The sequence below is a fragment of the Ptychodera flava genome, unplaced genomic scaffold (genome assembly GCF_041260155.1).
Source record: "Ptychodera flava strain L36383 unplaced genomic scaffold, AS_Pfla_20210202 Scaffold_72__1_contigs__length_606033_pilon, whole genome shotgun sequence".
In the NCBI taxonomy this organism is placed as follows: Eukaryota; Metazoa; Hemichordata; class Enteropneusta; family Ptychoderidae; genus Ptychodera; species Ptychodera flava.
In genome coordinates this window covers 356,754-383,341 of record NW_027248394.1, presented here as the reverse complement: position 1 = coordinate 383,341, position 26,588 = coordinate 356,754, and the positions used below count along the sequence as shown (strand labels likewise).

Here is a 26,588-nt window from a genome sequence, read left to right as displayed (position 1 = left end):
TGGCGACATGACGAGAGAGAGAGAGAGAGAGAGAGAGAGAGAGAGAGAGAGAGAGAGAGAGATTTTATCCAGAAGCAGATTATTCTTGTTTTTGTGGTGACTTTCTTGATTCGTTGCTGGCTTAATTGTTTTTGTTACAGATTCGATGACATTATTGGATTTTTGTGTTGTACATCATGTTCCCTCCTTTGGATAAATGTAACGGAGGTACACACATGGATACGTTTTGAATCAAGAATTACGCAAAAAAAATTTTGATTTATAAAAGTGATGAACCTTTGAAAGAAACGAGAATTGTTTCATCCATTTTGACTTTCCCCTTGATCTGGCTCCAAAGTCAAAGACGTAGTCGTGGAACGATGGCTGTCTTAATGTTTACTTCGAACACGATCGGAACTAATTTAGGATAAATGGTGGTAAATTAATATCGATTTAGACTGCACATGTAAGCTCATCTGCTTTTCTTTTTACGCTACATACTTGTTTTTGTGAGCAATTTGTAATATTGCAACAATCAGCTATCGAGCACCGAACACTCTTGAGAAATTTGAAAAATTTGATCATACAATTATCCCAAATTACTTTCAATCGTGTTTCGGGAAATGCTCTAGAAAAGTTTTGAAATACTATCGGGGAATTAGTAGTTACTGAATGGTATATTTTGACGTCCTTGGTATTTTGTACAAATAGAAGTATTACAAAACAGAATATAGCAGCCTAAATTTCGTTTTAGTTCAGCGGGAGTCTGTACATGGACCCCATGGTCTGTATAATGACCGGCATTAAGTAAGGAGGTGGCTAACTTGCCTAAATCTGACGTCTGTGGCATTTAGGTAAAGAAACAGAATTATAGTTTTGCAGGAATAAACTTCAGCAGACTGTCGCGTTAGTGGTAAGGTTGTCGCGAAATAGAAGCAACACATACATGTCGCGTAAATCCGTGGAATGGACCTTGGACAGCAATGCAACAGTGTACGCCCGAGAAACTCCAAACGACCAGAGCCAGTCTAGTCGAGGAGCTAACATAGCAACCTGCACGCTTCATAATCAGTTTATTTTCTCTCACAATGATAAGGAAAGTACTTCATTTGGCCTCAATTGTAGAAGACATTAGGGAACAAAGTAATTCTTCCTAACTCCAATATGTTGTTAACACACTGTCCCACTACAAAAATGACCGTGGTATAAATTACTTTACATGAAAATTCAAAGCAGACACCATCGCTGCTGTACTACTTAGAAGATTACGTAATCGCGTTTGCTTACATGCACACCTAATAGTATACGTTGTTTATTCCCGTTTGTATATGCGTACATGCATAAATTAAGTGTCTAGATTGAGCCCTTTTCGTTGCCTACCTTATGAGCTGCTAACGAGTTATTTGGTCAGGGCGATAAGCCCCACGTTTGTGATCGGCAGAACAAATGAATAAAGAGGATTGGGGAGGGCAATAAACAGATATGGACTGTTGTCTTGGAAATACTATAAATAGATAGCTAGGGTAAAGTAATAGGCACACACTAGACACAGGTAAGGCTTGAAAAATGAAAAAAAGTTTAATACATAACATTTATAAGTTACAATGAACGCCTGAAACATGTCAAAATCATGGGATTATGGGACCAAACACGGCACGTCCTATTAGTAGTGTGACTTTTTGACATTTGCACAGATTTACGATAATCTGGATTTTATAGGGGAAGTTCCGGCTTAAAGGTGCCCTTCTAAATCTCTGGTTCTCGCATTAGCGAATGTGTCAACAGCCCATTAACAGTTTGTCATTCTTTTGTTTTCCATTGAATATTTTACCAAGGAAATAATATTTATATTAGATAAATCTGATAATTGGGTGGGGGCTTTAAGGAGGAATAGAATGTAAAGAAGTTTGTTTTCTCTGGCGGCAATGTTCTCTGTTTATCATGAACAAGTATGTATACTATAAAATCATGTAATGCATTAGTGACATTTGTATTTTGCTGAAAGATAACTTCAATTGCCTTTTCAATGTTTGTTATCTTTTGTTCTTTGAAATTTAACAACTTTTGTCTACAGTCAATATTAATGTCATTTTTAGCTGACATTAGGCTTACGTATATATACCAAAGAGGTTTATATGGTAAGCCAGTAGCATGTACAAGTTCTTATGTTTTTCTGTCCGTCTCTCTGTCTGCATACATACATGCATGTCTGTATGTCTGTTATGTCTGTATGTCTGTATGTATGTATGTATGTAGGTAGGTAGGTAGGTAGGTAGGTAGGTAGGTAGGTAGGTAGGTAGGTAGGTAGGTAGGTATGTATGTATGTAGGTATGTATGTATGTATGTATGTATGTATGTATGTATGTATGTATGTATGTATGTATGTATGTATGTATGTATGTATGTATGTATGTATGTATGTAGTATGTATGTATGTATGTATGTATGTATGTATGTATGTATGTATGTATGTATGTATGTATGTATGTAGGTAGGTAGGTATGCATGTATGTATGTATGTATGTATGTATGTATGTAGGTAGGTAGGTAGGTAGGTAGGTAGGTAGGTAGGTAGGTAGGTTGGTATGTACGTACGTATGTACGTATGTACGTATGTATGTATGTATGTATGTATGTATGTATGTATGTATGTATGTATGTATGTATGTATGTATTGTTAAGTAGGACATTTCCCCAACACTCATGCCATGAGATTAATTAGTCTAGAACATTTTAAAGGTCACTGTCATTCATGACCTCACGACATTGAATTCAATCAGTCGTGTTTGGAACGTCTGGCAGATGATTATTCAGTGACCTGTAAAACTTTATTCGTCAGCAAACTGTCCCAGTACTTTTCATACCGGAACAGTGCAGGGAAAATTACCACCTCCTGTTTATCCAAGAATTTTTCAAAGGAGAGTAGAACATCAAATGACAACAGTTCACAGAATTCAAGTAACACTCCGCATCCTCAGATCCCCAGTCTCAATCTCGTTCTGGCAAACAAATCGCTACGCTTTCTTGTAATTATGTAAGGAGGACGGCCACTTTATGTCAGATTGTTTCAAATTGAAAAGAAAACGTGAAGGTCAGAGTGGTCAAAGTGGATCTAAACCACCGGCTTTACTTCGTTATCATTTCAATTAGATAATAATAATTAATATAAGTATTATATAGAAATATTAACGCGAATAATAATAGTTCAATTTCCGTTAAAATTTCACCATAAAGGTATTTTGGGTCGAAAAGACCAAATATGATATCGATTTCAGTGCCCCATGTTTCCATGGTAACCAATTGAGGGATTGAAAATTTCAGTTTTTCTAATATCCATGAAAAGTTACTTTGATTGATATGAAAATTACCTAGTGGGGAAGTTCGGGTCACAGAACACAAAAACAAGACTTATCTTAATGTTTCGAGTTGCCATGGTAACTATTTTGGGATTGAAAATGTTACTTTTTCCCTAATTCCTATTAAAGAACTATTGATTGATGTAAAAATATTGATAACAAGGGTTTTTCTTGTTAGCACACCAAAAAAATCACACTCATTTTAATGTGAGATGTTTCCATGGTAACCATTCAGGAGTAAAAATTACCAGTTTTTCAAAGATTCCACCTAAAATCCAGTAACAACAGAATATGTTATATCAAAGGGATATTTTGGGTTAGAAAGACCAAATATTCAGTGTAAAAATCCAGTAATCAACAGAAATATTATACGAAAGGGTTATTTTGGGTTAGAAAGACAAAACATGATATCCATTTTTACTGCCGTGTGTTTCCAAAGTAACCTATTTGCGTTTTAAAATTTCAAAGTTTTTCCAAATTCCATTAAAAGTAATCCCAGTTACTATGCAAATGCTCTCCTAAGTGTATTTATCACAGCATGAACTCCATGTTCATTTTTGTTTCATGTTGCCATGGTAACCATTAAATAACCACAGTTTTTTTTTTTTAAAACCATGCGTATTTTAGATCAGGGGTATCTGTTTTCGTTAACCAGACAAGAAAAGGCTACTTTACGAGATTCTGCCCATGAAGTGAATTTTCTAGTCTTTTGATATGTATACTTGCACACCTTTAATACCCAAGGAAACAGGTATAATGGACGACAGTGGGACTCAAAAGTTCTGTGACCTATTAACAACCCGTTTCACTCTCAGAGTTGTATGAAAATTTTATTTTGATGCCGTATGTTGTGGGTTCGAATCCGATTTGAAAACTATCCGTATTTAAAAGTAGCCATGACAACCTGACAACAACATGGCCTTTTGAGCACTGAGACATACTGTAGCAGGGCTAAAAATTGGCCATGGCCCTTCTGCCGAGAGGAGGCATAATTTCTGTCTCATTGTGATTGATACATTATTATTAAAATGCAACGAGAATGCGTTTTTATTGGCCATCGTTCCCTGTGCCTGTCATTCAAGTACGTCAGTTCAGATATTGAAACTTTGTTGCAAAGTTCCACCGCACGGCCGGTCGTCTTCGTAAAGTCACATTATGTGCCCAGCTGGGTTTGACTGCATTTATCTACCTCGTCCCAAAGTGACGGACGGATCTTACAACCTTTCAGCATGGTGAAAAACGCATTTATTGATTCGCCAAAGGCCTGTGGATTCGCTTATTTTTGCACAAGTGCTACATGGACATACGAAAAAGTTCGACTCACCCTTGCCCTCTCGATTGTTGAATACAACCACGGTCCATCATGATGAGAGTTCTCGAATCAAAAACTGTAGCCGTGCTCGAATACAATGTCTTCTCATTAAATTACGTCATTCTTGATATATTACAATTGTTAGCATTCCAATCTGTCACCCTGTTTTTTCAAAGTTTGGAGAAAGGGCAGCATTTCCATCTGAATGATTGAACGACGTGAAACGCAAAATTCCATCGCATATTATAGAAATAACGGACGACGCGCTGACCATTAACGTTTGTTTGTGGGCAAGGGCGAGAGGAAAGCCAAAAATTAACGGGCGAGGCTTGCCGAGCCCGTTAATTTGGCTTTTCTCGAGCCCGCGCCCACAAATAAACGTTAATGGTCAGAGCGGAGTCTGTTATTTCCATTATATTATCAGCGAACCCAAGAAAACCGTCAAAATTTCCGAAAATTTCAGGAGCGAACGACAACTGGCCCCAGAAACTGAGCAATACGCGACGCACTGTCACGCGCACTGTAAAAAATTGGCAAATCCGGAGATGTTTTCAGAAAAAAGTATCTCAACTTGATCTACAAGTGCTCCATTTTATTTTGTGATTGATTATGATTTACGTTTGAGCTGTAAAGTTACGATACTTTGAGTTGTTAATCTTATTATTCATATTCACGGGCATGTAAACAGACCATTACTGTGTATTTGTGGTCAGTCACATGGTTCAGCTCGACCAATCAAAATGCGACGGGCAGGGCATGGTAATATAATATCCGGCAATATGTACACTGTACAGTAGAAATACTGTATACGCTCCAGGCACTGCATAAAAACCCTATAATACTTACTGTATTAACATGGATTATTGCCTGTTATTTTAGCTGAAGAGTGCATATACAGATGAATACAGTCAAGAATCCATTTTTGTATTCAGCAAGCCTGTATTCATGTGGATTCATGTGAATTCACGTGTATTATACTATAATACAGGCAACTCATTAATGTGAATTTATCTGAATTATTGGGTTTTCATGCAGTGAGGTACGTATAACTATAAGCTTATATACTCCACAAAATGGCCACAGGCGGCGTGAACTTTCTGAAAGGATTTCCTAAACATCCTACTTGTTACCTAAGAGACTCACATGTGATGTCCTGAAAAGTATTCTCTGCAGTAATTCCAGTTTCTGTCAACATGCAAAGTTGAATGACATGATTATAACACGGGACGTAGTGTGCAGACGACACATTCACGCGCACGTTCACTCAATTGCGCATGCTCATATTGGCAGGCTACACGCACCAAATTCATGCACACTGGCAAAAGAGTGCGCATGCGTAAGTTATATTTGTATAGCACAGATCTCGTGGAAACTCATGCCTTTGCTCTATTTCCATCCCAAAACTTCCGTGATTGCTTACAGTAAATGCACATGAACAAAATAAAACCAACAACGTCAGTATACGGAGAGGGTTTATTTTTTCGCCACAACTACAAATGCCACGCTGAAGATACGTTTACAAGGCCAATTACACTGGCATAGACTGTCCATAGTCGCTGTGCCTTGTTTTCTACACACGCCCATGACTGCCATGATTGGCCTGCATTCGAAGGCTACGCTGTGCAGCTCAGCAGCTGTGACTCGAGCACGCGCTGCCAGACATAGCGACTGTCAGTTTTTGCAAGTATATGAATATTCATAAGGGTAGTGATGTCAAAAGGAACACCTACTGGGCGGAGAGAATATACGTACGACAATTAGAAGTCACCCCATTGACAAAATTAAAATAAACAACACATGACGGAAAAGCTACATTAAAAACTGTGCCTGCTTTTAAGCACTCCGATATCAGCAAATTATCAGGGGATTATATCTCATATCTTGATATTGGTCAGCTACACTATCTATAGAGACACAGTTCTCTCAAGGACCGGACTATTTTCCAGGTGATTATCTGTGACTCACTCACATCCTGTACACCGGTGTGCCATTGTGTCACTAGAGATGTAGTGGAGGGACGGTGATCTCCTAAATCAATCTTTTCAGTATGACAAAAGAACTACTGCTTAGGTTCTCCTTTCACAGTGAGAATACCTGCAACACATTCTCGTCCAACAAAAGACCAAGCATGTGCTTCATTTTAAGCCATGTTTATTTCAATTCATTAAAACATGCAACTTTGAAAATGTTGCAAAATTTGACTTGAGTACTGAAAATCCTGAATCCAAAATAGCGGTAGAGTTTTGGTTGTTAAATACTGAATATTCAGAGCACAAAAATGGCAGTTTGTCAGTTGTTAAATACTGAAAATGCTGAGTAAAAGGTAATTTTATGTTAACCACTGAAAATCTTCAGTTAAACTAAGGAACAGGTTGTTGCTTGTTATGTACTGACAAAGACGAGTACAAAGACAGCATATCAGTTGTTACATATTAAAAATGCCAAGTTAAAAAGGGAGGCATTTTTTAGTGTCAAGCATTGAAAATCCTGAGTTAAGAAAGAGGTAGCTAATTGTTAAGCACTGAAAATGCTGAGAACAAAATTGAGGTGGTTTATCAGCCATTCAGCTGTGAATGTGAATCACTTTAATTGTTCATTCAAAATCTGTAAATTTTACGCAGAAGACGGTGATCAAGTTAAAAAATTGGGACTTTGACAATATAGGAAAATATAACTAACTTTTAGACTACAAAAGCCACTAAACCTCAACCAATCTACACCTACATCAGAACTGCTGAAAAGTTAGCAAAATTACAGCAGTCTTTTAGCCTTAGGTATCAAAATTAAAATCAGGAAAATAAATGTAAGAACATGTTTGGTGATGATGATGTAGAAATACAATGCAAACATGTTAGACAAAATAGTAATGACAATGTTGATCATTAATGTTCAACAAATAATATTAAAAATACATCCTAAAATGGATATGAAAAATAATGAAGTGTTACAAAATACAACACACCCTGTAACACTCCCAAAAAGCACACTGAACAATGACCGAAAAAACAAAACCTTAGATTTAAAACCTGAGATAAATTGCACAAACAAGAGTAAATAATACTTTGAAATAGAAGCAGACTGCATAGTACAGTTCTATCTCGCTATATTACTTAGTGCTATCAAGTTAAAACAGTGTAGGCAACATAACTGGTAAGCACACAAAGCATGTCTTTCATATTGTACAGAAACATGGGCGTGATAAAATTGTCAAATTTTGAAAAGGTGTGTGCTTCCATGATGCTACCATAACTGAATTGTTCTTTTCTGCTATCATACCACTCAATCATTTAAAACTTATATTTGAAATGTTTTTCTTGTACATTAGAGAGCTATCCATATTGTACTTTTTTTAAGATGCGTGAACTCCTAACAAATGTGGAGAAGTTTTTATCAGTTTCTACTTGCAAAGCTGCTATTACATTCTTCGATGCATCTTTCTTGATTTCCGCAGCAATATTGTGTTTGCTGTTAGCAGTTGTATGATGATAAAGCAACTGTTGACTCTGGAGTTGTGATGGTAGACGTTATCCAGAACAGGAAGGGTCATCTTTCCCGGTCTTGATACTATTACATGGAATGTAATTCCTACCGTAGTGTACCGGTAGAGCTTGCCACACTTGATCACTGTGCCATTTTCATTGATTTAACTGCCTCCAAGATTAGACCATCTTGGATGACCTCTGTGACCTCAGGAGACTGATTGCAATGTTCTTCCATACAGCTCTGTGCTTGGGAAAACATCAGATGCTTTCTTTTGGGTCAGTTGCTCCGCAGCCACTGCAAATTGTAAAGTGTACAGAAATTGTTATTGATCATAAACAATTAGAATTGTACAGTCATACAGTATGTAAGCCAGTATTGCAAGTACTATAGGTGTTTATTTTCATAAATATCAAACACAGAGATTAACATGGAGTGATGTTCTGGGTCATTCTATCAACAAACAAGTCTAGTACTCTAAACGTTGGGTCTGAAAAACTTGCCACCAGTATATATTGCTCCGACAAGTATGCTCTTCATGTATACAGGTAGTGTATATGTTTGTTTCATCAAGACAAAAGTTTTCAGGTCAACGTAGCGAGGGCTGGTGCAGTTCCACTAAGATATATAGGTATAGCATATAGGTAAAAATTTATGATGAAATATTGTAATGTTTGATGAGAATGACTAATTATGCAATAATAACGACCCCCCGAAAGAGGTGACTCAAAGTAATTTATAGTAAATTGAATCATACCAGTTAGAAATAAGCTTATGTGAAATTAAACACATCCCCTCCCAGAAATTTCAACCACCTCCAGAACATCAAACTACCATTGAATAAATAAGATTGCCAACACATTCTTTACATTGTCACTATCGGGGTCACTACACTTACGGCAGTCAGTTTGGGAATGAAGGTTTTCTACTTAGGTCAAGAATACCGTGATTAAAATAACCAGTATATGAGTTTTGAAAGGCAAACTGCAACCGCTGAGTCAGGCCAATGCCCTATAGTCAGGCGCAAAATTCAACATTGCCACACTGATTACATAACTAGTCAAACATCAATGCTTAGGATCGACACACTAGGCGAAAACTGTAGGCAATTTTGCATTTCAATACTTACTACATTTACTAACCAGCCGTGTATCTTTGTCAACATGGGATTAAGAATATGCACAATCCTACCATGCAAGGTTTGATGTGATTACACAGTCACAAAGCAGGCTACTAATACTATTGTCAGGGTCAGCTTTAGTCAGCTGGGGTCGAGTGAATGTCCCATCCACATGTCGGTGTCAGATAAATCAACACGAAAATACAAAAAATACAGAAATATGTACTTACTGTCGGAAATACTGCAATGGTTGTTTGTCGAACCATGTCTGGAGAAAGCGCAAGGTTTAACTTGTTGCTCCAGCCAGGAAACGTTACATAAATCTCTTCTGTCATTTGTTAGGTCCAAAACTCGAGCAACCTGCCATCGATAAGCATGATCGATTGCCTCGATCATTTCCCCTCGTTGGTATATGTGAAAGTGGCCATACTGGTATAGTTGACGAAAACACTAGCAATAAATGCGTTGTAAGGGAGACTAAACAATATTTTGCGAAGAGTATAAGTGAGTGTGCCTTCTGTTAAGACACACTTGGTAACTGGCTGCCCATGCTGTTGTATTTGAAGCTGAATAACAAGTGGTCAAAGGTCAAATATGTATAACTATGCGCAGTGAAGAGGTCGATCACCAGAGTGTGAAGATTATCATACATCAAAATTATCATCATGCTATATTCCCTATAATTGCCATTGATTAATAATACACAATTATTTTAAGAAAGATTACTTATTTTTATATCATTTAGGCCGATTTTCTGCCCGACCCAGGGTGTATACTTCTATGTGCAAGCTTTTGCATGAGTGATTAGTCACAGGCATCAGTTGGTATCCCACAATATCTTGATTGGGACTGATCGAGTGTACACAGATTAGTAGATCAAACGTCAATATTTAATACCCGAGACCGACAAAGAGCTGTTCGGGTTTAGCAAGCTACATGAATTAGCGTAGCCTTTTCGTAATGACCTCTTTTTCAGAATTCCCACAGCTTCAATGAACTGTTATTAGATTTCTATATAATACTTATAGCCCCTAAACTTGTAATAATAATTAATATAAGTATTATATAGAAATAATAACACGAATAATAATAGGTTCAATTTCCGTGAAAATTTCACAGTCAGGGTATTTTGGGTCGAAAAGACCAAATATGATATCGATTTCGCTGCCCCATGTTTCCATGGTAACCATTTTAGGGGTTGAAAATATCAATTTTTCTAATATGCCATGAAAAGTTACTTTGATTGATATGAAAATTATCTAGTGGGGGAATTCGGGGCAGAGAACACAAAAACCAGACTTATTTTAATGTTTCAAGTTGCCATGGTAACTATTTTGGCATTGAAAATGTTCCTTTTCCCCTTATTTCTATTAAAAATGTACTCGGACATAAATCCTGGTATTTTGAGAATAACCTCATTATTATACACCTTTTTAAATTCAATTTTACCTCGAAAAAATCAATATTAAAGCTTTTTGGGGGATGACCGTCCCGCAATGCACTGAGCGATCGCGAGTAAAGTGAGAACGCGTTAAGCGCATCCGCTATGTGCACAGAACGAAATTTCAAACCCGCGCAGCGCAGTGTACTTGTGAGAAATTGTAGGCCGGCAGCATAATTTCACCCGAATTCACAGGCTTTTGATTCACCACTACTAAACGTTGTGAAGTAACCAATGTTTAGAAGTATTTCCCCGCATTGACGTAATGGTGTTTTGAGGTCAAAGGTCAAATAGCGTCCAATAACACCAAAAGTTATTGTACTCCGCGGCAAAGTTATTGGACTCTGCGTCCTCTGATACCGAAATTTACTGTACGAAGAAAACTCCAAAGATTGCAGACGCAGGTGTATAATAATTACGATAATGTATATTGGGGCCATTCTGCTCAAAATTATGTTTTCCGTTAATTTTAGTATGTTAGAGTTAATTTTATATAGACCAGAAATAATTTTTCAAGCATTTTTAATTTTGTTTCATGCAGTCATCTCAAATAAGTGTTATGTAGTATAATACTAACTTCGCATTCATCAAATTAAGTTTATGCCTTCAAATTAATTTTATGTGATAAAATTAATTCTACTAGTATCTCAAATTAATTTTGTGAACCCAATTCCCCTTAGCACCCAAGATTCACTGGTACTTATTTATTTTATGGATTGACAATTAATGATTTCTTTGTCTCATTCCAGGAAGAATAATGAAGACAAATTATTTCTGATTGTTTAACTATAGTAAAATTATGACCATGTAGTGGTGCATTATTTTAGTGTGACCTGGCGTGACCCCATAAACTTTATGACTAGCTGGATCCCTTTCCATGGTAGCAACGGCTTAATTTGAACATGGTGCCTGTATACCTTTAAACACTTTTTTTTAAAATCCAGCAGGCCAAGACAAGGGGCGAAATATTACAAGATAATGTTTCACGTTTAATACTGCCCTACTTGACATAGTATAGGGCTCTCACTTGTGCGAACGTCGTAGGAAACACTTATTGCAACAATTTACCCTAAATATAAAGAATCGGCTGTCAATTAAACTGCGGTTGCAGTGCAGTGAGACTAAACGTGCCCAGAAATACGAATGCAATAGACTAATCGTTTTGGCGTGTGCCAACTCAATATTATAGAAAACCGCAAAGACTAGTCGTTTTGGCATGTGCCGGCTAATCGGCTAACAAAAACAGGAAACCGCAAAACCGCAAAAAGTGATAAAGAAATGTAAATAGCTATGGAATAGTTTCTATAAAAATCTCTACATATGTATATCAACCCAGGGAATAACATTTTGACCTGTAGCACAATGCTCAAAGGAATAGCCAGTATTATTATTGTAAAAGGCGAAAGTTATATCAAACTACTGACATGCGACAAAAATAATTAATCTTTCCACCTTTCAGCTTGGTGAAAAACGCATTTATTGATTCGCCGAAGGCCTGTGGATTCGCTTATTTTTGCACAAGTTCTACATGGACATAGGAAAAAGTTCGACTCACCCTCTGGATTGTTGAGCATACAACTGACTGTTTCAGTGAATCCGACATGATGAGAGTTCTCGAATCAAAAACTGTACTGTAGCCGTGCTCGAATACAAATGTCTTCCCATTAAATTACGTCATTGTTATACAAGAGTTAGCATTCCAAAGTCTGTCACCCTGTTTTTTTCAAAGTTTGGAGTAGAGGGCGGCATTTCCATCTGAATAATTGAACGACGTGAAACGCAAACATTTCCATCACATATGTTCCGGCAATATGTACAGTAGAAATACTGTTTACGCTGCAGTTACGTAAGCTTATAAGCTTATACTCCACAAAATGGCCACAGGCGGCGTGAAGTTTCTGAAAGGATTTCCTAAACGTCCTACTTGGTACCTTAGACACTCACATGTGATATCCTGAAAAGTATTCTCTGCAGTAATTCCAGTTTCTGTTGACATTCCATCATTTTTAAAGCTAACGACACGATAGCACGAGATCGGAGACGTTCTCCTGTCACGCGCACGCACTCTCAATTGCGCATGCTCTGGGAATCGCGTCGCGCCTCTGAAGGGCGCGCGCGTGTTCCAACAGAGAAGAACGCGAATCGCAGGGTCTCTGCCAGACTACACTGGTTAGATTTATATAATGAACTTTTAATGTTACCCCTAATGTATGGAAAATATTCGTTCGGTGGTCGCAACATAGCAATTTCACTGCAGAGAGAGAGAGAGAGAGAGAGAGAGAGAGAGAGAGAGAGAGACAGACAGACAGACAGACAGACAGACAGACAGACAGTTAATTTATATTGGAAATCTTTTTCATAGGAGAGAGAGAGAGAGAGAGAGAGAGAGAGAGTTAATTTATATTGGAAATCTTTTTCATAGTCGTGACTTTTGATGGAAGAAAACTGCGCTGCACGTACATCAATGGGAAGTCACCCCTATTGACAAAATTAAAATATACAACACCTCTTTATCAGAATTCCCACACAGCCTCAATGAACTATTATTAGATTTCTATATAATACTTATAGCCCCTAAACTTGTAATAATAATAATAATAATAATAATAATAATAATAATAATAATATAATAATGAAATAATGATAATAATAATAAGTATATATATATATATATATATATATATATATATATTGAATCACAATTGAATCACAATTGAATCACAATGACCTTTCTAACTATTTGCTTGATGTACAATAAAATTTCTTGTCAATTAGAAAATTTACTACAAATCCTAGAGGAAAACCAAGGCGTTATGTACCCTGAGTGAAATTGGTCCCATTAAGTTCAATGATGCAGATTTAGATGCTGTCTTACTCATACAAATTAAATAGATCACATACTTTCTCTCCATAGGTCGCCGTCAAAATGAACATTTTCACACGAAATTGGCAACAGAAGTGAGTATATTCGGAAAATATCTTATCACACTTGCACAGAAGATAGGAACAGGTAAGATAATGTATGACAATTTTACACTATACAGGTTTACGGTAGTTGTGGTTAGATCAACGGATCTAGTCACACCTGTTGTAGTCACTATTAATGTGTATACATTTACGGGCCTAGACTTCATATCAGCTGACATGTCAAAACCTTACTTTTGATTTCAGCACACTTGATTTTGCAACTACAATTGTCCTTTGCAACACTGGAACCTTCCTCACTAGTCATAGGCCTATGTAATTTGCCGGAAGTGATTAAAACACAGACACACACAGACACATACAGACACACACACCACCACACACACAGACACACACAGACATATATATATATATTTATATATATATATAATATATATATATATATATATATATATATATATATATATATATATATTATATATATATATATATATATATATATATATATACGATTAGGGGTTTTGAGATCACGTGGAGTAGAGTGCTGGATAGCGAAGCAGAGCCGGATAAATTACTAGTATAAACCAGTTTACATTCCCACCTCAAATTTGTTTCGTATAATCAGCAAAGGCTGGCTACACTCGTCGGGTTGTTGTATCAGACTGATGAATACAAGGTACGGGCTTGCATTTGTTATCTTGGGAAATGGATCCTGAACAATATCCCAATATGCTTGTACCCCTGTCATAATTTTTAAAACAACTTTCATACATGATTGCATATGGCACATTGACCCACCTAATTTCACTTAGGTACTTAGTTTTGTATGGCTGCCACTGCCATTACTATTGCTATTTGCCATCAATACTGTCTTCAGATATCACTTGTTCAATGCAACAGATGAGTTAAACCATAACTGTACTACAAACTCATTGTTGATCATTAAGCTCCATCTGTGTTGAAATTAATGATCAGGGCTCTATCCTCTTTGAGAACTTGTAGTCAAAGTTCTACAAGGACTGTGCCATGGACGATGGCTTGTTTATATGTCTCATTGTCCACAGAGATAATATCAAATATGTATAGAAATAAACAGGAAATTTCGGAAAATAAAACTTGATAACCTGACAGCCGACATCGATCGATTTGTCTCGGAGACAGCATCAATTGATGACCTTAATCACCTTGTGTCTGAATACACAACGTCCATAAAGAGCATTGTTGACAAACATGTCCCGGTGAAGACCCGTGTTATCAATAAAAAAAATTGAGGCGCCATGGTATAATGATGACATCAGGGCTGCGAAGCAAGTACGGAGACGATATGAAAAATTGTTGAGAGATTCTGGACTTATGGTACACCGTCATATGTTTGTGAATCAGCGTGATAATGTGAATTCTATGATTGATGATGCAAAAACGAAGTTCTACAAAGGCCATGATTGAGGACAGTACCCCTGATTCGAGACGTCTGTTTCGCGCCGTATCGAATTTACTAGGGTCGGACACTCGTGTCGATCCCTTATCGGATACAACCCCGTCAGAGAAGGTTGAGGCTTTTGCAAATTTTTCTCAGATTAAATCGAGAAAATTCAGCTTGAAAATTCACTGCCTCCGCGAGCTATGGCTTTGATCTTGACATTAAATGGGGCGACTTTGAACCTGCTACGGCTGATGAGGTGCGTCCCATTCTGATAAACTGCCTAAACAAGTCGAGTTTTATGGATCCATTGCCAACTAAATTGGTCAAAGCCTGTATTTCTACACTGCTCCTGTTTTTCTCAAAATTATCAATCTTTCGTTGTCGACAGGGAAATTCCTGATCGACTGAAACTGGCAATGGTCACTCCAATTCTGAAGAAAGCATCATTGGATCAGGATGTTTTAAACAATTATCGACCAGTGTCAAATTTATCATTTATATCAAAGATTACAGAGAAAGTCGTTGCGGCCTGATTATAGAGCCATAAAATGTCAATAATTTACATGTACCTCGTCAATCTGCGTATAGAAAATATCATAGTACTGAGACCGCTCTACTCCATTTACATGATATCGCTTGTGCTATTGGTCAACAGAAAGTTGTTTTGCTTGTCATGCTTGATTTATCGGCAGCCTTCAATTCCGTTAGTCATGATCTTTTGTTACACAAACTTCGTTCAATTGGTATTTCTAGAAATGTGCTATCATGGTTTTCTTCCTATCTCTCGAACCGTGATCAATGTGTAATTCTCAATGGTGCTGTGTCCACCACTAAAAATTGGAATGTGGGGTCCCCAAGCGGAGTGTAATCGATCCCATTTTATTTACATTATGCACATCATCATTAGCTGAATTGCTTGTTGATCAAGGTGTCTCACATCAATTGTATGCGGATGAAACGGAGATTTACATCTCGTTTGAGGTTGATGACTCTGCACCCGCCATTGCTCAGATTTCTGATTGTATCCGGGGTTTGCAGTGTTGGATGTTGAGTCACCGTTTGAAGATGAATGAAAGTGAGACGGAGGTCATCAGCTTTGGTACGATGCATTCCCTTTCCCTTATGTTTACTACGGAAACTACAGTTAGTTCAAAATAGCGCGGCTCGCCTATTATCTGACTGCCGCAAGTATGATCACATATCTCCTGTTTTAAGATCACTTCACTGGCTCCAAATTGAGCGTAGAATTGAATTCAAAGCCTTATTACTTGTTTTTAAGGCACTTCATGGTCTTGCGCCTTCCTATATTATTGACCTCTTAACAGCCAGGAGTAATACGCGCCGTCTACGTTCTTCAGAATCGGGCTGGCTTGTGGTTCCGTACACGAGGTCTTCCTTCATATACAAACGGGCCGTCAACCATGTCGCTCCGCGTTAACGTTTATGGAACGATTTACCGGCTAATATTAGAATGTGCAATACCATCGATTATTTTAAGAAGCGTCTGAAAACGCACCTTACCCGCAAAGCTTTAATTGTCTCTTTGAGATTTTAAAAATTTTCCTGTGCCTGTTTTTAGTGTCAAAGGTTTGTTTATTTTTTTTTACATTTGTGAACCGTTTAGAGCATTTTATGGATTTACGGTATAGAGAAATACAAATTATTATCATTATTATTATTTTTATTATGATTATGATTATTATTATTAATATTATTATTATTATCGGCAAAAGCAGAGTTTGTTATATAATGTTGTTGTCATCGATGGACATTTGGCTCAGTACCGGTTTACATGTGTAACAGTAACGTATTTTTTGCAAATATATGTTTCTACATCAAAGCATATTAAAGCAAAACTAATGTAATTGTTCTTAATTTGCCACTAGATGATCTTCGTCTAGTACTGTTTGTGCCGAGAATCTAGAGGATCGACCTATCTATAAAAGAGAACGTGAACAAATAAAACACCCCTTGGAATTGTTAACCAAACTTCAGGAACTTGGCTCCATTGATGAGGAACACTCTCATGTTTTAGTGCATCTTCTGGAAGCAGCCAGTCTTGACACTTTAGCATTGGAGGTCGAAATCAGATATGGGATTGGATTCAATGAAGACATTAGTGATACCGATCTTATGAAAATAGTTAACAGCAAACTTAGAGAATCAGAACTACAAGAAGGTAAATATTCAATTGACACAACATTTTTATATCCTTTGTCAACATAATTGTAAACGAACATTGTTTGCGGTGAATGCCTTTTGAACTTGTCATCCAAAAATAATTAATGTACCCTCTTGGTCTCGAAATAATAAACAATGGATAGATCAATTATGATGTGTACGGAGACAAGTGGAAATGAAGTTTTGATATTAAACTTTGTATAATAATAAATATATTAATTTCTATTTTCTTAATAACGTTAAACTTATCTGAATTCTATCTGGATCCTTCGAACATTTTCAAAGACCCCTCATAAGTACCTTGCTTGATCACGTGTGCTCTATTTCTTCCTTAGATTCTACCGATTAATACAAACCATTGTTATTAATGAAAAGCTGCTCGTAATTCAGTTTCCTCAATGATTTGTACCAAATCATTGTGATATGTGACGACGGATTAAAATTCTTGTTTTAAGTTCCAAATCGTTGAAGCTAGAAATATCATTAGACGGTCTAAAATCCATTTACGCTCCTCTGTCTCTTTTGTCTATTCATTTAGGAAAATACCTTGAAACAACAATGCAGAGTTATCGTGTAGTTTCATATTGTTTACCGACAATAAAATTTCTTTAAGTGGAAGTTGATTGACTTGAAAACTATTTCCTTCTCATTTTTTATTATTGTTGTTTGATGTGCCGGTTTAATAGCAGATGTAGTGATAATCTCAAAGTAGTCCCACTACAGTAGTCGCCTAATCATTTCATTTTGTTTGACTATTATTTAAATAATGATATACCCCTCCCGGTCCATAATGGACGAAAGCAATCTTTCAACCACATAATGTACGAGGACTGCAAAGTTTTCTTGAGTCATTGTGGGCCGGGGTACATTATGGGTATAATATTATAGTTTTTGCAAAGACAGTGAATATGTAGACGTAAAAAACGATTATAAAAGAAATTTAAACGGACATTAAAACCAATGAACATCGTTCGGCATAATCGGCACTGTATCTGTGTACTGTATACATTTAAACACAATCCACTGCACTCTATACGTTTAACACACAAAACAGAATAATAAGATGTATGTTATCACTATATGTAGCAGGTTTTTCAACTTCGCACAGTACTCTCATAGTTTAATCACTAATTACAAAACTTTATTTAATATGAAAATGAGCTGTTAATTAACTTGACACTGCTCAATGCTTCATGGGACAACTAGATATCCATCAGATCAACATTTGTAGCACGGTTATAAATATAGTGCTGTAATTTTAGAGTAATGTCACTAATTACAAATTTCAGTAAATATGCGAATAAACCCTAAATTAACTTGACACTGTTCAATGATTCATAGCACAATTAAATGTTTATCAAATCAATTTCTGTAGCACGTTTCACAAAATTTGGTGCCATAATTTCAGAGTTATATACCTAATTACAAAGTTTATTAAATATGCAAATGAACCCCTTAATTAACTTTACACTACTAAATGCTTTACAACACAGTTAGATATCTGTCAGATCAGTATATGCAGCAGTTTTCATGACGTTTGATGCAGTTATTTCTGAGTTATATGACTAATTATAAAACTTCATGAAATATGCAAATGAGCTAATTATTAACTTGACACTGCTCAATGCTTCTCAGTACAATTGGATATTTATCAGATCAACATCTGTAGCAAGTTTCATCAAATTTAACGCTGTAATTTTGGACTAATATCACTAATTACAAAGTTCATTAAATATGCAAATGAACCCTTAATTAATTTCACACTACTAAATGCTTTACACTACAGTTAGATATCAGTCAGATCAGTATCTGCAGCAGATTTCATCACATTTGGTGAAGTTATATCGGAGTTATATGACTAATTACAAAACTCATAAAATATGCAAATGAGCTATTTGTTAACTTGACACTGCCAAATGCTTCTAACTATAATTAGATATATATTAGATCAATATTTGTTGCAAGTATCATCAAGTTTCGTGCAGGAATTTCAGAGTTATCTCACTAATAACAAAAGTTCATAAAATATGCAAGTAAGAAGATAATTGACATGACACTCACAGTATCATCATAATGTTCTGAGACTGTCATCTGTGAAAAGTTTCATGAAATTTGGTGCAGTATTTCTTGATATATGTCTATACTGTCATTACCGTCTCCATAGGGAAACCATTGTACTAAAAAAACAATTATTGCATAACTTCATTAATATGCAAGCCACACTAACCAAAATCTAATCAGTTCTTGCAAGTAGCATATGGTACCTGTGTACCAAATCTGACTTGAATCCGTTCAGGCGTTTTTGAGTTATCGTGTAAACAGACAGACAGACAGACAGACAGACTGACAGACAGACAGACAGACAGACAGACACATACTAACATACACACACGGACAGACAGACAGACATCACTATGACATTAGCACACGTGTTTACACACGTGAGCTAAAAATGAGCACTACATTCATTTTGATGATTCAGTTTTGAAATAAAAAAAAATTGTGCATTTACGAAGGAAATGAAGAGTAACACCCCTACCATCTACATCTAGCTTGAAACATCAACTTCCAATATCATGTCATTCAAAAAGCTGAAGTTCGTGAAAATTGATACATACAGAAACGGAATTTTTGGTGATTAAGAGCATCGACAAAAAACATTCATTGCAGCTAGCTGCATGGCTCAGTTGATCGATACAATGTGCGTTTTTCGCTAGAAGAACAGCATTCAACTACAAACGAGATCAACAAAGTTCATCAATATCACTTAAGTGTGTAAATTTCGATTGCAATATTTATCTAGAAATTTAATTTTTGATAGCTTCGAAATTATATTTTGGCGAACGGGAAAACGACGTAAACGGGTGTTTGAACCTCACAGACATACGGAAGAGGCTTTGTCAGAAACTAGTCGAAACCAATGATGAAAGCTGTAGCCGATTAATCGATGTATCAGAAATAGGTAGCTGAGATGTTAGATCATCGGAGAGCAATAATCGTCATGATTGTTGGTAGTAGCTGACCTTGGACCGAGACTTTGAATGATTTCTGTGTCATTTCGTAGACATTGCCGGACAAGGTTGATGAGATAGTTGGTCGTCTTTCTCAAAGTTTTCATCATAACCCACGTCACCAGTGCAGCGCATTCTCCCATATTGCAAACGGCAGCATACATAAGGCGTCGATGGACTGCTGAGCGCAAGAAAGACAACGTGGAAAACGAATGCAGTAGGGAAGACTCAAAATTTTGATAAATCGTACAGAAAGGCGTAATTATCGATATTGTGCTCCATTATCAAGATTGTCGCTTGATGTATGACACGGTTTACCTTACAATTTCCCTCCATTGAAATGCCCACTCCCTTTTCGTTAACAAACGAACCTTTGTATTGTTGTGCTCGCTGGAGACCATAATGTTGGTTAATCGAGTACATTTTTCCCGTAGATCAAGAATATTCTTAGAAGGAATAAAACCTGCCACTAAGTCATTAATTATGGCTTTGAAGGGTACCGCAAACCTGTCTATTTTGTAAGTCATCTGCCCTAAATGTACCCTAAAACGTACACATTTCGATAAAAAGGTTCAATACAAATTTTATCATTTTTATATGATATACAAAAAAGAATATATTTCTGAGAATAGATGTTTTTTATCAAAGAAAGTTTGGGGTAAGGTTAAGTTTTCATTCTATGTCATAAAAACTGTAGAAGTTGTTAGCCATTGCATTGAAATCCCTTTCAATGGTACCCTATATTCTGAGTCTTGTGTAAAATTAGGTTCAACACATAACTTACAAATAGACACGTTTAACAAAATCGCATGCGAGTGGACATTATTGTTATTTTACCGTACCCTTTAAAGCATGACCGTAACACTTACTGCAACCAAACAATTTTTATAAAAGGTCTGTTTCATTTTCGTTACAAATTCCTGTAGCGAATAAAACAGATTCATACAAAGCATTGCCTTTTGTATTGTTTCTAATATAAAATTGGTAGAATTTGAGATTATCTGTAATTTGCGATATAAACGTTTGGGTATTGGGTACGTTTTGGTCCTATTTCACGGAACTATTGAAGATATTGCATATTACAATATGTTCTCATAAAGTAGAATAAACTACCCTTCTAATGGTACTCACAAGCCAGTATAGTTCAAAATAAAGTTCATCAGATGATTAATAAGAAGATAGGTTTGACAAAAATGCACGTTGGTCGAAAAATCGTGATTTTGTAGTATACTTCAAAACATGCCCGTAATCCTATATTTTCTTGTTAAAATTCCCCTGGCTTTGTCACACAAAACCCAAACTCTATTATTTGCAAATCATAAAGGCTATTGGAAAAGCCAACGCATGATTTTAATAGTAGTTCACAAATGCAGAGAGAAATAAGCGCCTTTCAAAGAAATGGCAAAATAGGTTAACTAGACATAAGTACAGCATAAACATTTTTATGTAAAATAAATAACCTGTTTTCCTTCTGTTGACATTGCAGCTCAACTGCCACTCGAAACACACAGTTCACCCTCTGAGAGATCTGTCCCCTGTAAAAGATGCAAAAGTCAGTTTGAACTTCTAGGGAGCAAGAACAAGAAACGAGAAGAAACGCTCAAACAGAAATATATGGACGCCAAATATAAATCAAAATATTACCTGCAGAAAGCCATACAACAGTGCGATGCTGTTGAAAGAAAACTAAAATTGCCGAGAATTCAAAAGCAAGAGGTAAGTTTTGATTTAATTTAGAATATAATAGAATGGTATACTCATGGAAAAGATGTACCTAAGGCTGACCTGAAGTGCATGAGAGCTCACAGTGAGAAGACACATCTGGATATATTTTTATGATTAGTGAATCCTGAATTACGGATAAAAATCGTACCCTGGTAGAAGCAAATTTGTCATCTTCCATATCAGGCTTTAATATATTGCAAGCACCGCGTTGTAAGGGTGGAGGTATAGCAATGATAACAAGATCTAATATGGAAACTAAAGAGAACAACAAAAAGTTGCTAACGATGAGTTTCAGAACATAACCAAAACTTCTGAAAATTCTGTACAGAAAGAGCTGAAGGGTGAGGTATCACGTTTTCTGCCTCTCGCATATGGCACATGCATCTACACATACCTCCTTGGTCAATCCAGGTGGTAGCTTCTTCAGCCATAGAGAAGGAGATTTTTTCTCCTTGTAGCGAGGCTCGGACAGCATCAACCGAACGAACACCGCTGCAGGCAGCTCAATATAGTCATCATGTATGCCAGTATTATACACTATCCGTATTATTCGATGCTACCATCGATGCATCGTCTCCGTACATCCAGCGTCTGTCGTAAACGTAGCACACCGTCATCGACTGTGACCGACTTGTTTGCCAGGCCTCCCCGCGCCCCAAAAGATCAACGACTATCCATACAGATGAAGTTCTCACCTACCGGTATTCCAAAAGAACCTCCACCATGTGCACATCGTATCAACAAAACATCTAGAATGGCAAGGAACACGACTTAGACTTCCTTGTATTACCCCGGGTATTACCAGGCTTACAATTTTTCTTACATTTTCTTGCCTGTTCTCTTTTTAAAATGTTAGTGTGTTTTTACCTTCTGCGTCCATGTCAAGCGTAAGTTATAGTATTTTCCCCAAAGACGAACAGCCTGGTACTGCAAGCATGCCTTTTCAATGACAACGATTTCATGGTATTGATATATCGTCTGTGTATTCTGTCTTTACAAACGTCAGCGGCTGCGTTTAGGTTGTTGCACAACAGAGGGTCCACGCTGACTTTTTTTCTGTCTGATAGCTCAGTGAAAAGCTTCGTGCTTTTCCGATTGCTATATGTGTGTGTACTGTGTCTGTGTGTGTACTGTGTCTGTGTGTCGTCTGCTCCACGCACACCGTGTTGGTCAGTCGCGCACAGAATTGCAACATCTAAGTCGGTTACTGTGACCAACTCTTTTAGGGTTGGAAGCAGTGGCCGACTGTTTTTTGTGTGAGGCCTATCAGCTAGGCGATGTTGCCGTGAGTGTGTGGGGTTCGAATCCCGTTTGGGTTATAGTAAAAAATTTATATGTTATATATTTTCGCTGTATTGTTATGCACTTTTCACCATTATCATTCTTCAAACACGCAACTCAACGACGGCAGCACATAATATGTATGAGCTAAAAGCGTGGACTTAGCTTTTCAACGTCCTAGGGTAGGAAAATGCAGTCAGGATCTTAATCTATGTCATCAAAAATTTTTCTAACGTTGTTGTTCTCCTTCAGGCCGTCCAGATTTATTTTAATTATTTCTGAGATGTCTCTCCACATGGCTGCTGTTATTGATTTTTAACTTTTCTACATATTCTGTCCTGATCGGTCGTACGGTAGCCTAGTTGATTTCATCACAGACAAGGAGCTTCAATTTCCCTCCACGAGAATTTTTAAGCGTCGTCCACGGTCGCAGATTTCAGATTTCCGACTTTTTCCCAATATTTCTTCCCACAACCGTTCGCGCCAGGCTGTAAAGTGTTGAATTTTCACGACATGTTATTGTTTCTCAACGACCGTGGCTTTCAGGTATTCGACTTCATTTTCTGTCCACGGCCGGTTTTGGTCGTGGTCGTTAAGTGTGAATTTTCCCGACATTTTCTCAACAATCGGTGATTAGGTTATATAAGCTTACGGCTTTCAAGCTTTGACTTTTCCCGGTAATTTTCCTAAACGATCGGTCGTGAGGTTGTGGCTGTAAAGTGTTGAATTTCGCCCGATATTTTTCTCAATGGTCAGTCATGAGGTTATGGCTTTTAGGCTTTGACTTTTTTTCCTGGTAATTTTACTCCGCGACTGATCGAGAGGTGGTGGTTGTAAGTGTAAAGTGTTGGATTTTGCCAACGTTTGTCTACACGACCGTTCGCGAGGTTGTGGCTTTCAGGTTTTCGACTTTTTTCAGTAATATCTTACCGTTTGTTTATGAATAATAAGTTGTGTACCTTCCTGTTCATTTACAAATTCATGAACATTTAAAGCGTCCACTAGTTTTACGGACGACATCGTGACACTCTGTTTGTCATCTTCAACCCTTTCCTTATTTTAATGCGTGTGGGACGGCTGTAGTGTTGACTCAATCACTTAATCCGCTGGTACGGACAGCGGATTAGCAAGTTGGCAATGTTTTCGGAGCAATTATACATTGGTGTATACACAGGTTCGAGAGGAGATAAGGACTTGTCGGTAAGATATAAATAGTCTGTGGGCCAAACCTTGAAAAAGGCTCTAGAAATTGTGGTCTTCGATATACTTGGTGTGAGTTTCAAATATTTGTTAATAGTGTGTGTATAGGGGGGAGAATTTTCCCAAAAATATGCGGTTACAAGTGAGATTTTGACCAAAAATATGCCATTTCGCATGTTTTCCCTGGGAGGAGGGAAATCCATTCAAGTATATGATCTTTGATATGTAATGAATTTTTTCTGCATATTGTTTTCTAGATATCAACAAATAATTGTTTGGAATGTGAAATATTGACAAAAAACTATTTTTTTACCAAAAACTTGAAATGTAGAGATTTTTCCCCAAAGTGTAGATATCAGCACAGGTGCATTTTCTTCATGAGGGGAACTCTCATTAACTTGGACGTACCCGAGTAACCCGAGTTGGTTATCAGAGGATTAATCTCTATGTCAAACATATGCGAACAGATTATCTTTTAGTGTAAACAAAACATTAGCACTGCCGGAACTACTTTTAGCATGGCCAATGCCAGTCGGCGCCTGACTTGATGATGGCCCCCCTGTCCGGCACTCAGGATTTCCAACCAGCGTTTAAAAGTGCCGTCCAGCACTTGCTGTTACTTTGAGGTCATCATTTAGTTCATAAACTTGCATGAAGAGTTTACAAAAACGAGTGTACTATAGAATCCCTTTCAAATAAAATGCTGTTTAAACAATACTAGCAGTTAATTAACGTACGCTGATTTTGCATACGAAAAGCTATTTTTGTATGAATGTTTATACCCCTATAAAAGAAAGTACGGTAGCGAAAATCAGCACAACAAAACGGGACTTCAGCACAACAAAACAGGACTTTTACTAAAACGCACTCTTTCAATTTCAGTTCAGACTCACATTGCGGAAAGGTGCATGCAATGCAATGAAAGTCACGAGCAAACTTTGGTGTCAACGGATCCAGTCTTTGAATTATCAATGAACACTGTTTCAGAAGTGCCTACATGGCTATATGTAATGTAGCAATTTACGCGGTGAACTTGTTGCTATCTAGTATCAGCCTGTAGTACCGCGATCTGCGAACGTGTACTGTACTGGGAATCGCTCTCGAGGTCATCCTTGCTTTCCCGACTACAGCCCGAATTATTCCGACGTTCACATCGGGTGCAGCTTACCATTGGACTGACGTTACGCCCACCAATAGCCGGCCATTTCCGAATAAAGCCGACGTTTGTTTCTCTCAAACGCGAAAGAGAAGAAAGTCTCAAACGCGGAAGAGAAAGTCGACATTCCAGAGCTTTTGTTTTCTGCGTAAGAGTTGGGCCTTGTCTGATGGGTAGGTTTTTGATCAAATGTAAAGCAACCAAAAGTTACTGAGTCTCATTTTTCATACTTTTGAACACACAGTCCCTCCACAGTCCCTCCACAGTCCCTCCTTTGTGGAGGGACTGTGTTTTGAAACACCACGTCAATCCATCCATTGTCGATCATAGATCTACATCGCGTTTTGTGGAGGGACAGTGGTTTAAGCGGAAGGGAAAGTCTACGCGGGAGTCTACGCTTGAAAACGTTGATTTTCTGCGTAAGAGTAGGACTTTGTCTGTTGGTTTTGGGAGGTTTTAGATCAAATCTAAATAAACAAACAATTACGTGGTCTCATTTTTCGTTCTTTTGAAACGTACGTACCACAGCCCCTCTGTCTATCCACCGGTCTGAAAACGCCTATTGTAAAAGGTGTCAATCACCTGGACCGCACAGCCAAACCGCGATACGAGGGGCAGTCACGTGATAATGCGTAGCTTGGGTTTGTCCTGCATGCCACAGTCCCCGATTGTGTGTACGCTTTTCTCAAATTTTCGCTGTTTTTGGCTCTATTAAGTGTTCTCTGCGTCTATCTATGACACGAAGACAGAAATCATCATATCTTGAAACCGATGTTTGTTTTTCGTGATCCTTCTCCCATCGTAAATGATGATAGTGTGCGATAATTTCTGGGGTTGATCGCTGCGAGTGTGTTGACGTAGCACAAGCAACGGCTGGAATCAAACCGGAAAATTTGTCGTCGCTTTCTCTTGCAATGCTAGTATTCAGTGCCTCCAAATATGATAAAATATGTTTTCTGTGTAATATTCTGTGAAATCATGTCTGTTAACTGAGCAGA

At 37.4% G+C, this 26,588-nt stretch overlaps 1 protein-coding gene and 1 long non-coding RNA gene across 2 annotated transcripts in view; both read right to left on the bottom strand.

Annotated features, from left to right (window-relative positions):
- The window catches only part of LOC139128817 (lectin BRA-3-like), a 434,059-nt gene that overhangs the window by 157,040 nt on the left and 250,431 nt on the right, over positions 1–26,588 (bottom strand). The window lies entirely within an intron of this gene.
- LOC139128828 (uncharacterized) lies at positions 7,190–9,826 on the bottom strand. The gene is made up of 2 exons (XR_011551422.1): positions 9,478–9,826; positions 7,190–8,424 (listed from the first exon to the last, which is right to left on the bottom strand). It is a non-coding gene; the product is annotated as an uncharacterized lncRNA (long non-coding RNA).